Consider the following 13,680-nt stretch of genomic DNA (forward strand, 5'->3'; position numbering starts at 1 on the left):
AATATTGCGTTGAGGCACTTTGAGTGGAAGTAAATGTCATCTGGTTAAAATAAAACCAAAACAATTAAAATAAAATTAAATAAAATATTGTGGTGATGCACTTTGAGTGCAGGTAATTTGGGGTGAATTTAGTGATTTTAAAACAGAAATTTCAAACCTGGTTAAATTAAATTAAACCAAAATGTTTAAATTAATTAATAAAATTAATAGCAATAAATACAATCAATACTGCGTTGAGGCACTTTGAGTGGAAGTAAATGTCATCTGGTTAAAATGAAACCAAATCTATTGAAATGAAATAAAATTAAATAATATAAAATTAAATAAAATATTGTGGTGATGCACTTTGAGTGCAGGTAATTTGGGGATGAATTTAGTGATTTTAAAACAGAAATTTCAAACCTGGTTAAATTAAATTAAACCAAAATGTTTAAATTAATTAATAAAATTAATATCAATAAATACAATCAATATTGCGTTGAGGCACTTTGAGTGGAAGTAAAAGTCATCTTGTTAAAATAAAACCAAACCTATTAAAATAAAATAAAATAAAATATTGTGGTGATGCACTTTGAGTGCAGGTAATTTGGGGTGAATTTAGTGATTTTAAAACAGAAAGGGCATGCCTATATTTTCCTACAATGAAACAATATTTGCTGATGAGTTTAATGAATTTTTTTTTTTTTTTTTGAGATGATAAAAAACTCTTGTCCTGTTCCAAGTAATGAAAAAGTACCAAAAAAGCTGAAATATGTCATTTGTTTAATTGCAAATAATTTGATCCCACACCAACATCAGTGAAAAAATGAACATGAGAATGTGTTTTTTGTTAATTTATTTGAAAATGAACTTTAAATCTAAGAGGGTGCATCTCCTGTGTAGTTTACCACTAAGGGGTTCGGATGACAATCAAATTTGGGAAGCTCCGTCTCAAACTGAAGAGAGGGGTGTCATTTCCAAAAGAGCACGCGGCACTCAAGAGTTTGTAATAGAGACAGAGAAAAGGCCCGTCTATCGCCTCCTGCAGGAGAAAGGAAGAATGACGAGGCTGAGCTGTCCTTTGTGACACCGCAAGCAGAAAGATGGCACAGAGAAAGAGAAAACAGACAAAAAAGAAGCAGCTAATCCGTATAAAAGTGTAAAGGAACTAGAATGATAGCTGAGCCTTGGCTGAAGGAAAAGCAAAAGCTTACAGCACCTGGTATTCCCAGGCGGTCTCCCATCCAAGTACTAACCAGGCCCGACCCTGCTTAGCTTCCGAGATCGGACGAGATCGGGCGTGCTCAGGGTGGTATGGCCGTAAGCAAGTACAACAGTCAAGAGCGACCTATTTAAAGAAGACACACAGGCAGGCCAAAGAGAAACAGATCCTTTTCCACTCAAAGTTTTTTCCAAGTCTTTTAAAAGTCTTCTCTCTTTTTTAATATGAGCTAAATTAAGGGAAAGAAATAAGTAACAATAAAAAATATGCATTTTAATAAATAAATACATTCACAAAAGATAAATGTCGCGCGGTGACGCACTTTGTGTGGAAGTAATGGGGGCCTGTTTCTCAACTTTAACATCAGAAATGTCTTCTGGTTGAAATTGAATTAAATAAAAGTAAACAAATACTGCGCTTACTTTAAATTGAATGTAATTTGGGGGGAATTTGGTCATTTTAAAACAGAAATTTCAAACCTGGTTAAATTAAATTAAACCAAAATGTTTAAATTAATTAATAAAATTAATAGCAATAAATACAATCAATACTGCGTTGAGGCACTTTGAGTGGAAGTAAATGTCATCTGGTTAAAATGAAACCAAATCTATTGAAATGAAATAAAATTAAATAATATAAAATAAAATAAAATATTGTGGTGATGCACTTTGAGTGCAGGTAATTTGGGGTGAATTTAGTGATTTTAAAACAGGAATTTCAAACCTGGTTAAATTAAATTAAACCAAAATGTTTAAATTAATTAATAAAATTAATATCAATAAATACAATCAATATTACGTTGAGGCACTTTGAGTGGAAGTAAATGTCATCTGGTTAAAATAAAACCAAACCTATTAAAATAAAATAAAATAAAATATTGTGGTGATGCACTTTGAGTGCAGGTAATTTGGGGTGAATTTAGTGATTTTAAAACAGAAAGGGCATGCCTATATGTTCCTACAATGAAACAATATTTGCTGATGAGTTTGATTTTTTTTTTTTTTTTTTTGAGATGATAAAAAACTCTTGTCCTGTTCCAAGTAATGAAAAAGTACCAAAAAAGCTGAAATATGTCATTTGTTTAATTGCAAATAATTTGATCCCACACCAACATCAGTGAAAAAATGAACATGAGAATGTGTTTTTTGTTAATTTATTTGAAAATGAACTTTAAATCTAAGAGGGTGCATCTCCTGTGTAGTTTACCACTAAGGGGTTCGGATGACAATCAAATTTGGGAAGCTCCGTCTCAAACTGAAGAGAGGGGTGTCATTTCCAAAAGAGCACGCGGCGCTCAAGAGTTTGTAATAGAGACAGAGAAAAGGCCCGTCTATCGCCTCCTGCAGGAGAAAGGAAGAATGACGAGGCTGAGCTGTCCTTTGTGACACCGCAAGCAGAAAGATGGCACAGAGAAAGAGAAAACAGACAAAAAAGAAGCAGCTAATCCGTATAAAAGTGTGAAGGAACTAGAATGATAGCTGAGCCTTGGCTGAAAGAAAAGCAAAAGCTTACAGCACCTGGTATTCCCAGGCGGTCTCCCATCCAAGTACTAACCAGGCCCGACCCTGCTTAGCTTCCGAGATCGGACGAGATCGGGCGTGCTCAGGGTGGTATGGCCGTAAGCGAGTACAACAGTCAAGAGCGACCTATTTAAAGAAGACACACAGGCAGGCCAAAGAGAAACAGATCCTTTTCCACTCAAAGTTTTTTCCAAGTCTTTTAAAAGTCTTCTCTCTTTTTTAATATGAGCTAAATTAAGGGAAAGAAATAAGTAACAATAAAAAATATGCATTTTAATAAATAAATACATTCACAAAAGATAAATGTCGCGCGGTGACGCACTTTGTGTGGAAGTAATGGGGGCCTGTTTCTCAACTTTAACATCAGAAATGTCTTCTGGTTGAAATTGAATTAAATAAAAGTAAACAAACACTGCGCTTACTTTAAATTGACTGTAATTTGGGGGGAATTTGGTCATTTTAAAACAGAAATTTCAAACCTGGTTAAATTAAATTAAACCAAAATGTTTAAAATAATTAATATCAATAAATACAATCAATATTGCGTTGAGGCACTTTGAGTGGAAGTAAATGTCATCTGGTTAAAATAAAACCAAAACAATTAAAATAAAATTAAATAAAATATTGTGGTGATGCACTTTGAGTGCAGGTAATTTGGGGTGAATTTAGTGATTTTAAAACAGAAATTTCAAACCTGGTTAAATTAAATTAAACCAAAATGTTTAAATTAATTAATAAAATTAATAGCAATAAATACAATCAATACTGCGTTGAGGCACTTTGAGTGGAAGTAAATGTCATCTGGTTAAAATGAAACCAAATCTATTGAAATGAAATAAAATTAAATAATATAAAATTAAATAAAATATTGTGGTGATGCACTTTGAGTGCAGGTAATTTGGGGATGAATTTAGTGATTTTAAAACAGAAATTTCAAACCTGGTTAAATTAAATTAAACCAAAATGTTTAAATTAATTAATAAAATTAATATCAATAAATACAATCAATATTGCGTTGAGGCACTTTGAGTGGAAGTAAAAGTCATCTTGTTAAAATAAAACCAAACCTATTAAAATAAAATAAAATAAAATATTGTGGTGATGCACTTTGAGTGCAGGTAATTTGGGGTGAATTTAGTGATTTTAAAACAGAAAGGGCATGCCTATATGTTCCTACAATGAAACAATATTTGCTGATGAGTTTAATGAATTTTTTTTTTTTTTTTGAGATGATAAAAAACTCTTGTCCTGTTCCAAGTAATGAAAAAGTACCAAAAAAGCTGAAATATGTCATTTGTTTAATTGCAAATAATTTGATCCCACACCAACATCAGTGAAAAAATGAACATGAGAATGTGTTTTTTGTTAATTTATTTGAAAATGAACTTTAAATCTAAGAGGGTGCATCTCCTGTGTAGTTTACCACTAAGGGGTTCGGATGACAATCAAATTTGGGAAGCTCCGTCTCAAACTGAAGAGAGGGGTGTCATTTCCAAAAGAGCACGCGGCGCTCAAGAGTTTGTAATAGAGACAGAGAAAAGGCCCGTCTATCGCCTCCTGCAGGAGAAAGGAAGAATGACGAGGCTGAGCTGTCCTTTGTGACACCGCAAGCAGAAAGATGGCACAGAGAAAGAGAAAACAGACCAAAAAGAAGCAGCTAATCCGTATAAAAGTGTAAAGGAACTAGAATGATAGCTGAGCCTTGGCTGAAGGAAAAGCAAAAGCTTACAGCACCTGGTATTCCCAGGCGGTCTCCCATCCAAGTACTAACCAGGCCCGACCCTGCTTAGCTTCCGAGATCGGACGAGATCGGGCGTGCTCAGGGTGGTATGGCCGTAAGCGAGTACAACAGTCAAGAGCGACCTATTTAAAGAAGACACACAGGCAGGCCAAAGAGAAACAGATCCTTTTCCACTCAAAGTTTTTTCCAAGTCTTTTAAAAGTCTTCTCTCTTTTTTAATATGAGCTAAATTAAGGGAAAGAAATAAGTAACAATAAAAAATATGCATTTTAATAAATAAATACATTCACAAAAGATAAATGTCGCGCGGTGACGCACTTTGTGTGGAAGTAATGGGGGCCTGTTTCTCAACTTTAACATCAGAAATGTCTTCTGGTTGAAATTGAATTAAATAAAAGTAAACAAATACTGCGCTTACTTTAAATTGAATGTAATTTGGGGGGAATTTGGTCATTTTAAAACAGAAATTTCAAACCTGGTTAAATTAAATTAAACCAAAATGTTTAAAATAATTAATATCAATAAATACAATCAATATTGCGTTGAGGCACTTTGAGTGGAAGTAAATGTCATCTGGTTAAAATAAAACCAAAACAATTAAAATAAAATTAAATAAAATATTGTGGTGATGCACTTTGAGTGCAGGTAATTTGGGGTGAATTTAGTGATTTTAAAACAGAAATTTCAAACCTGGTTAAATTAAATTAAACCAAAATGTTTAAATTAATTAATAAAATTAATAGCAATAAATACAATCAATACTGCGTTGAGGCACTTTGAGTGGAAGTAAATGTCATCTGGTTAAAATGAAACCAAATCTATTGAAATGAAATAAAATTAAATAATATAAAATAAAATAAAATATTGTGGTGATGCACTTTGAGTGCAGGTAATTTGGGGTGAATTTAGTGATTTTAAAACAGAAATTTCAAACCTGGTTAAATTAAATTAAACCAAAATGTTTAAATTAATTAATAAAATTAATATCAATAAATACAATCAATATTGCGTTGAGGCACTTTGAGTGGAAGTAAAAGTCATCTTGTTAAAATAAAACCAAACCTATTAAAATAAAATAAAATAAAATATTGTGGTGATGCACTTTGAGTGCAGGTAATTTGGGGTGAATTTAGTGATTTTAAAACAGAAAGGGCATGCCTATATTTTCCTACAATGAAACAATATTTGCTGATGAGTTTAATGAATTTTTTTTTTTTTTTTGAGATGATAAAAAACTCTTGTCCTGTTCCAAGTAATGAAAAAGTACCAAAAAAGCTGAAATATGTCATTTGTTTAATTGCAAATAATTTGATCCCACACCAACATCAGTGAAAAAATGAACATGAGAATGTGTTTTTTGTTAATTTATTTGAAAATGAACTTTAAATCTAAGAGGGTGCATCTCCTGTGTAGTTTACCACTAAGGGGTTCGGATGACAATCAAATTTGGGAAGCTCCGTCTCAAACTGAAGAGAGGGGTGTCATTTCCAAAAGAGCACGCGGCGCTCAAGAGTTTGTAATAGAGACAGAGAAAAGGCCCGTCTATCGCCTCCTGCAGGAGAAAGGAAGAATGACGAGGCTGAGCTGTCCTTTGTGACACCTGCAAGCAGAAAGATGGCACAGAGAAAGAGAAAACAGACAAAAAAGAAGCAGCTAATCCGTATAAAAGTGCAAAGGAACTAGAATGATAGCTGAGCCTTGGCTGAAAGAAAAGCAAAAGCTTACAGCACCTGGTATTCCCAGGCGGTCTCCCATCCAAGTACTAACCAGGCCCGACCCTGCTTAGCTTCCGAGATCGGACGAGATCGGGCGTGCTCAGGGTGGTATGGCCGTAAGCGAGTACAACAGTCAAGAGCGACCTATTTAAAGAAGACACACAAGCAGGCCAAAGAGAAACAGATCCTTTTCCACTCAAAGTTTTTTCCAAGTCTTTTAAAAGTCTTCTCTCTTTTTTAATATGAGCTAAATTAAGGGAAAGAAATAAGTAACAATAAAAAATATGCATTTTAATAAATAAATACATTCACAAAAGATAAATGTCGCGCGGTGACGCACTTTGTGTGGAAGTAATGGGGGCCTGTTTCTCAACTTTAACATCAGAAATGTCTTCTGGTTGAAATTGAATTAAATAAAAGTAAACAAACACTGCGCTTACTTTAAATTGAATGTAATTTGGGGGGAATTTGGTCATTTTAAAACAGAAATTTCAAACCTGGTTAAATTAAATTAAACCAAAATGTTTAAAATAATTAATATCAATAAATACAATCAATATTGCGGTGAGGCACTTTGAGTGGAAGTAAATGTCATCTGGTTAAAATAAAACCAAAACAATTAAAATAAAATTAAATAAAATATTGTGGTGATGCACTTTGAGTGCAGGTAATTTGGGGTGAATTTAGTGATTTTAAAACAGAAATTTCAAACCTGGTTAAATTAAATTAAACCAAAATGTTTAAATTAATTAATAAAATTAATAGCAATAAATACAATCAATACTGCGTTGAGGCACTTTGAGTGGAAGTAAATGTCATCTGGTTAAAATGAAACCAAATCTATTGAAATGAAATAAAATTAAATAATATAAAATTAAATAAAATATTGTGGTGATGCACTTTGAGTGCAGGTAATTTGGGGATGAATTTAGTGATTTTAAAACAGAAATTTCAAACCTGGTTAAATTAAATTAAACCAAAATGTTTAAATTAATTAATAAAATTAATATCAATAAATACAATCAATATTGCGTTGAGGCACTTTGAGTGGAAGTAAAAGTCATCTTGTTAAAATAAAACCAAACCTATTAAAATAAAATAAAATAAAATATTGTGGTGATGCACTTTGAGTGCAGGTAATTTGGGGTGAATTTAGTGATTTTAAAACAGAAAGGGCATGCCTATATTTTCCTACAATGAAACAATATTTGCTGATGAGTTTAATGAATTTTTTTTTTTTTTTTGAGATGATAAAAAACTCTTGTCCTGTTCCAAGTAATGAAAAAGTACCAAAAAAGCTGAAATATGTCATTTGTTTAATTGCAAATAATTTGATCCCACACCAACATCAGTGAAAAAATGAACATGAGAATGTGTTTTTTGTTAATTTATTTGAAAATGAACTTTAAATCTAAGAGGGTGCATCTCCTGTGTAGTTTACCACTAAGGGGTTCGGATGACAATCAAATTTGGGAAGCTCCGTCTCAAACTGAAGAGAGGGGTGTCATTTCCAAAAGAGCACGCGGCGCTCAAGAGTTTGTAATAGAGACAGAGAAAAGGCCCGTCTATCGCCTCCTGCAGGAGAAAGGAAGAATGACGAGGCTGAGCTGTCCTTTGTGACACCGCAAGCAGAAAGATGGCACAGAGAAAGAGAAAACAGACAAAAAAGAAGCAGCTAATCCGTATAAAAGTGTAAAGGAACTAGAATGATAGCTGAGCCTTGGCTGAAGGAAAAGCAAAAGCTTACAGCACCTGGTATTCCCAGGCGGTCTCCCATCCAAGTACTAACCAGGCCCGACCCTGCTTAGCTTCCGAGATCGGACGAGATCGGGCGTGCTCAGGGTGGTATGGCCGTAAGCGAGTACAACAGTCAAGAGCGACCTATTTAAAGAAGACACACAGGCAGGCCAAAGAGAAACAGATCCTTTTCCACTCAAAGTTTTTTCCAAGTCTTTTAAAAGTCTTCTCTCTTTTTTAATATGAGCTAAATTAAGGGAAAGAAATAAGTAACAATAAAAAATATGCATTTTAATAAATAAATACATTCACAAAAGATAAATGTCGCGCGGTGACGCACTTTGTGTGGAAGTAATGGGGGCCTGTTTCTCAACTTTAACATCAGAAATGTCTTCTGGTTGAAATTGAATTAAATAAAAGTAAACAAATACTGCGCTTACTTTAAATTGAATGTAATTTAGGGGGGAAATTTGTCATTTTAAAACAGAAATTTCAAACCTGGTTAAATTAAATTAAACCAAAATGTTTAAATTAATTAATAAAATTAATAGCAATAAATACAATCAATACTGCGTTGAGGCACTTTGAGTGGAAGTAAATGTCATCTGGTTAAAATGAAACCAAATCTATTGAAATAAAATAAAATTAAATAATATAAAATAAAATAAAATATTGTGGTGATGCACTTTGAGTGCAGGTAATTTGGGGTGAATTTAGTGATTTTAAAACAGAAATTTCAAACCTGGTTAAATTAAATTAAACCAAAATGTTTAAATTAATTAATAAAATTAATATCAATAAATACAATCAATATTGCGTTGAGGCACTTTGAGTGGAAGTAAAAGTCATCTTGTTAAAATAAAACCAAACCTATTAAAATAAAATAAAATAAAATATTGTGGTGATGCACTTTGAGTGCAGGTAATTTGGGGTGAATTTAGTGATTTTAAAACAGAAAGGGCATGCCTATATTTTCCTACAATGAAACAATATTTGCTGATGAGTTTAATGAATTTTTTTTTTTTTTTTTGAGATGATAAAAAACTCTTGTCCTGTTCCAAGTAATGAAAAAGTACCAAAAAAGCTGAAATATGTCATTTGTTTAATTGCAAATAATTTGATCCCACACCAACATCAGTGAAAAAATGAACATGAGAATGTGTTTTTTGTTAATTTATTTGAAAATGAACTTTAAATCTAAGAGGGTGCATCTCCTGTGTAGTTTACCACTAAGGGGTTCGGATGACAATCAAATTTGGGAAGCTCCGTCTCAAACTGAAGAGAGGGGTGTCATTTCCAAAAGAGCACGCGGCGCTCAAGAGTTTGTAATAGAGACAGAGAAAAGGCCCGTCTATCGCCTCCTGCAGGAGAAAGGAAGAATGACGAGGCTGAGCTGTCCTTTGTGACACCGCAAGCAGAAAGATGGCACAGAGAAAGAGAAAACAGACAAAAAAGAAGCAGCTAATCCGTATAAAAGTGTAAAGGAACTAGAATGATAGCTGAGCCTTGGCTGAAAGAAAAGCAAAAGCTTACAGCACCTGGTATTCCCAGGCGGTCTCCCATCCAAGTACTAACCAGGCCCGACCCTGCTTAGCTTCCGAGATCGGACGAGATCGGGCGTGCTCAGGGTGGTATGGCCGTAAGCGAGTACAACAGTCAAGAGCGACCTATTTAAAGAAGACACACAGGCAGGCCAAAGAGAAACAGATCCTTTTCCACTCAAAGTTTTTTCCAAGTCTTTTAAAAGTCTTCTCTCTTTTTTAATATGAGCTAAATTAAGGGAAAGAAATAAGTAACAATAAAAAATATGCATTTTAATAAATAAATACATTCACAAAAGATAAATGTCGCGCGGTGACGCACTTTGTGTGGAAGTAATGGGGGCCTGTTTCTCAACTTTAACATCAGAAATGTCTTCTGGTTGAAATTGAATTAAATAAAAGTAAACAAACACTGCGCTTACTTTAAATTGAATGTAATTTGGGGGGAATTTGGTCATTTTAAAACAGAAATTTCAAACCTGGTTAAATTAAATTAAACCAAAATGTTTAAAATAATTAATATCAATAAATACAATCAATATTGCGGTGAGGCACTTTGAGTGGAAGTAAATGTCATCTGGTTAAAATAAAACCAAAACAATTAAAATAAAATTAAATAAAATATTGTGGTGATGCACTTTGAGTGCAGGTAATTTGGGGTGAATTTAGTGATTTTAAAACAGAAATTTCAAACCTGGTTAAATTAAATTAAACCAAAATGTTTAAATTAATTAATAAAATTAATAGCAATAAATACAATCAATACTGCGTTGAGGCACTTTGAGTGGAAGTAAATGTCATCTGGTTAAAATGAAACCAAATCTATTGAAATGAAATAAAATTAAATAATATAAAATTAAATAAAATATTGTGGTGATGCACTTTGAGTGCAGGTAATTTGGGGATGAATTTAGTGATTTTAAAACAGAAATTTCAAACCTGGTTAAATTAAATTAAACCAAAATGTTTAAATTAATTAATAAAATTAATATCAATAAATACAATCAATATTGCGTTGAGGCACTTTGAGTGGAAGTAAAAGTCATCTTGTTAAAATAAAACCAAACCTATTAAAATAAAATAAAATAAAATATTGTGGTGATGCACTTTGAGTGCAGGTAATTTGGGGTGAATTTAGTGATTTTAAAACAGAAAGGGCATGCCTATATTTTCCTACAATGAAACAATATTTGCTGATGAGTTTAATGAATTTTTTTTTTTTTTTTGAGATGATAAAAAACTCTTGTCCTGTTCCAAGTAATGAAAAAGTACCAAAAAAGCTGAAATATGTCATTTGTTTAATTGCAAATAATTTGATCCCACACCAACATCAGTGAAAAAATGAACATGAGAATGTGTTTTTTGTTAATTTATTTGAAAATGAACTTTAAATCTAAGAGGGTGCATCTCCTGTGTAGTTTACCACTAAGGGGTTCGGATGACAATCAAATTTGGGAAGCTCCGTCTCAAACTGAAGAGAGGGGTGTCATTTCCAAAAGAGCACGCGGCGCTCAAGAGTTTGTAATAGAGACAGAGAAAAGGCCCGTCTATCGCCTCCTGCAGGAGAAAGGAAGAATGACGAGGCTGAGCTGTCCTTTGTGACACCGCAAGCAGAAAGATGGCACAGAGAAAGAGAAAACAGACAAAAAAGAAGCAGCTAATCCGTATAAAAGTGTAAAGGAACTAGAATGATAGCTGAGCCTTGGCTGAAAGAAAAGCAAAAGCTTACAGCACCTGGTATTCCCAGGCGGTCTCCCATCCAAGTACTAACCAGGCCCGACCCTGCTTAGCTTCCGAGATCGGACGAGATCGGGCGTGCTCAGGGTGGTATGGCCGTAAGCGAGTACAACAGTCAAGAGCGACCTATTTAAAGAAGACACACAAGCAGGCCAAAGAGAAACAGATCCTTTTCCACTCAAAGTTTTTTCCAAGTCTTTTAAAAGTCTTCTCTCTTTTTTAATATGAGCTAAATTAAGGGAAAGAAATAAGTAACAATAAAAAATATGCATTTTAATAAATAAATACATTCACAAAAGATAAATGTCGCGCGGTGACGCACTTTGTGTGGAAGTAATGGGGGCCTGTTTCTCAACTTTAACATCAGAAATGTCTTCTGGTTGAAATTGAATTAAATAAAAGTAAACAAACACTGCGCTTACTTTAAATTGAATGTAATTTGGGGGGAATTTGGTCATTTTAAAACAGAAATTTCAAACCTGGTTAAATTAAATTAAACCAAAATGTTTAAATTAATTAATAAAATTAATAGCAATAAATACAATCAATACTGCGTTGAGGCACTTTGAGTGGAAGTAAATGTCATCTGGTTAAAATGAAACCAAATCTATTGAAATAAAATAAAATTAAATAATATAAAATAAAATAAAATATTGTGGTGATGCACTTTGAGTGCAGGTAATTTGGGGTGAATTTAGTGATTTTAAAACAGGAATTTCAAACCTGGTTAAATTAAATTAAACCAAAATGTTTAAATTAATTAATAAAATTAATATCAATAAATACAATCAATATTACGTTGAGGCACTTTGAGTGGAAGTAAATGTCATCTGGTTAAAATAAAACCAAACCTATTAAAATAAAATAAAATAAAATATTGTGGTGATGCACTTTGAGTGCAGGTAATTTGGGGTGAATTTAGTGATTTTAAAACAGAAAGGGCATGCCTATATGTTCCTACAATGAAACAATATTTGCTGATGAGTTTGATTTTTTTTTTTTTTTTTTGAGATGATAAAAAACTCTTGTCCTGTTCCAAGTAATGAAAAAGTACCAAAAAAGCTGAAATATGTCATTTGTTTAATTGCAAATAATTTGATCCCACACCAACATCAGTGAAAAAATGAACATGAGAATGTGTTTTTTGTTAATTTATTTGAAAATGAACTTTAAATCTAAGAGGGTGCATCTCCTGTGTAGTTTACCACTAAGGGGTTCGGATGACAATCAAATTTGGGAAGCTCCATCTCAAACTGAAGAGAGGGGTGTCATTTCCAAAAGAGCACGCGGCGCTCAAGAGTTTGTAATAGAGACAGAGAAAAGGCCCGTCTATCGCCTCCTGCAGGAGAAAGGAAGAATGACGAGGCTGAGCTGTCCTTTGTGACACCGCAAGCAGAAAGATGGCACAGAGAAAGAGAAAACAGACAAAAAAGAAGCAGCTAATCCGTATAAAAGTGTAAAGGAACTAGAATGATAGCTGAGCCTTGGCTGAAAGAAAAGCAAAAGCTTACAGCACCTGGTATTCCCAGGCGGTCTCCCATCCAAGTACTAACCAGGCCCGACCCTGCTTAGCTTCCGAGATCGGACGAGATCGGGCGTGCTCAGGGTGGTATGGCCGTAAGCGAGTACAACAGTCAAGAGCGACCTATTTAAAGAAGACACACAGGCAGGCCAAAGAGAAACAGATCCTTTTCCACTCAAAGTTTTTTCCAAGTCTTTTAAAAGTCTTCTCTCTTTTTTAATATGAGCTAAATTAAGGGAAAGAAATAAGTAACAATAAAAAATATGCATTTTAATAAATAAATACATTCACAAAAGATAAATGTCGCGCGGTGACGCACTTTGTGTGGAAGTAATGGGGGCCTGTTTCTCAACTTTAACATCAGAAATGTCTTCTGGTTGAAATTGAATTAAATAAAAGTAAACAAACACTGCGCTTACTTTAAATTGAATGTAATTTGGGGGGAATTTGGTCATTTTAAAACAGAAATTTCAAACCTGGTTAAATTAAATTAAACCAAAATGTTTAAAATAATTAATATCAATAAATACAATCAATATTGCGGTGAGGCACTTTGAGTGGAAGTAAATGTCATCTGGTTAAAATAAAACCAAAACAATTAAAATAAAATTAAATAAAATATTGTGGTGATGCACTTTGAGTGCAGGTAATTTGGGGTGAATTTAGTGATTTTAAAACAGAAATTTCAAACCTGGTTAAATTAAATTAAACCAAAATGTTTAAATTAATTAATAAAATTAATAGCAATAAATACAATCAATACTGCGTTGAGGCACTTTGAGTGGAAGTAAATGTCATCTGGTTAAAATGAAACCAAATCTATTGAAATGAAATAAAATTAAATAATATAAAATTAAATAAAATATTGTGGTGATGCACTTTGAGTGCAGGTAATTTGGGGATGAATTTAGTGATTTTAAAACAGAAATTTCAAACCTGGTTAAATTAAATTAAACCAAAATGTTT

The 13,680-nt window shown here is 33.1% G+C and overlaps 8 non-coding genes across 8 annotated transcripts; all 8 read right to left on the minus strand.

Moving 5' to 3' along the window:
* Window positions 1-1,186: 1,186 nt before the first annotated feature.
* Window positions 1,187-1,305, minus strand: LOC128017872 (5S ribosomal RNA). Its single transcript, XR_008184570.1, has one exon. It is a non-coding gene; the product is annotated as a 5S ribosomal RNA (ribosomal RNA).
* Window positions 1,306-2,706: 1,401 nt separating this feature from the next.
* Window positions 2,707-2,825, minus strand: LOC128017874 (5S ribosomal RNA). The gene has a single exon (XR_008184571.1). It is a non-coding gene; the product is annotated as a 5S ribosomal RNA (ribosomal RNA).
* A 1,618-nt stretch (window positions 2,826-4,443) lies between these two features.
* LOC128017875 (5S ribosomal RNA) lies at window positions 4,444-4,562 on the minus strand. Its single transcript, XR_008184572.1, has one exon. It is a non-coding gene; the product is annotated as a 5S ribosomal RNA (ribosomal RNA).
* Window positions 4,563-6,180: 1,618 nt separating this feature from the next.
* On the minus strand, window positions 6,181-6,299 carry LOC128017876 (5S ribosomal RNA). Its single transcript, XR_008184573.1, has one exon. It is a non-coding gene; the product is annotated as a 5S ribosomal RNA (ribosomal RNA).
* Window positions 6,300-7,917: 1,618 nt separating this feature from the next.
* Window positions 7,918-8,036, minus strand: LOC128017877 (5S ribosomal RNA). Its single transcript, XR_008184574.1, has one exon. It is a non-coding gene; the product is annotated as a 5S ribosomal RNA (ribosomal RNA).
* Window positions 8,037-9,440: 1,404 nt separating this feature from the next.
* Window positions 9,441-9,559, minus strand: LOC128017878 (5S ribosomal RNA). The gene has a single exon (XR_008184575.1). It is a non-coding gene; the product is annotated as a 5S ribosomal RNA (ribosomal RNA).
* Window positions 9,560-11,177: 1,618 nt separating this feature from the next.
* LOC128017879 (5S ribosomal RNA) lies at window positions 11,178-11,296 on the minus strand. Its single transcript, XR_008184576.1, has one exon. It is a non-coding gene; the product is annotated as a 5S ribosomal RNA (ribosomal RNA).
* Window positions 11,297-12,696: 1,400 nt separating this feature from the next.
* LOC128017881 (5S ribosomal RNA) lies at window positions 12,697-12,815 on the minus strand. The gene has a single exon (XR_008184578.1). It is a non-coding gene; the product is annotated as a 5S ribosomal RNA (ribosomal RNA).
* Window positions 12,816-13,680: the final 865 nt, after the last annotated feature.

The sequence above is a fragment of the Carassius gibelio genome, chromosome A7 (assembly GCF_023724105.1).
Source record: "Carassius gibelio isolate Cgi1373 ecotype wild population from Czech Republic chromosome A7, carGib1.2-hapl.c, whole genome shotgun sequence".
Lineage (NCBI taxonomy): Eukaryota > Metazoa > Chordata > Actinopteri > Cypriniformes > Cyprinidae > Carassius > Carassius gibelio.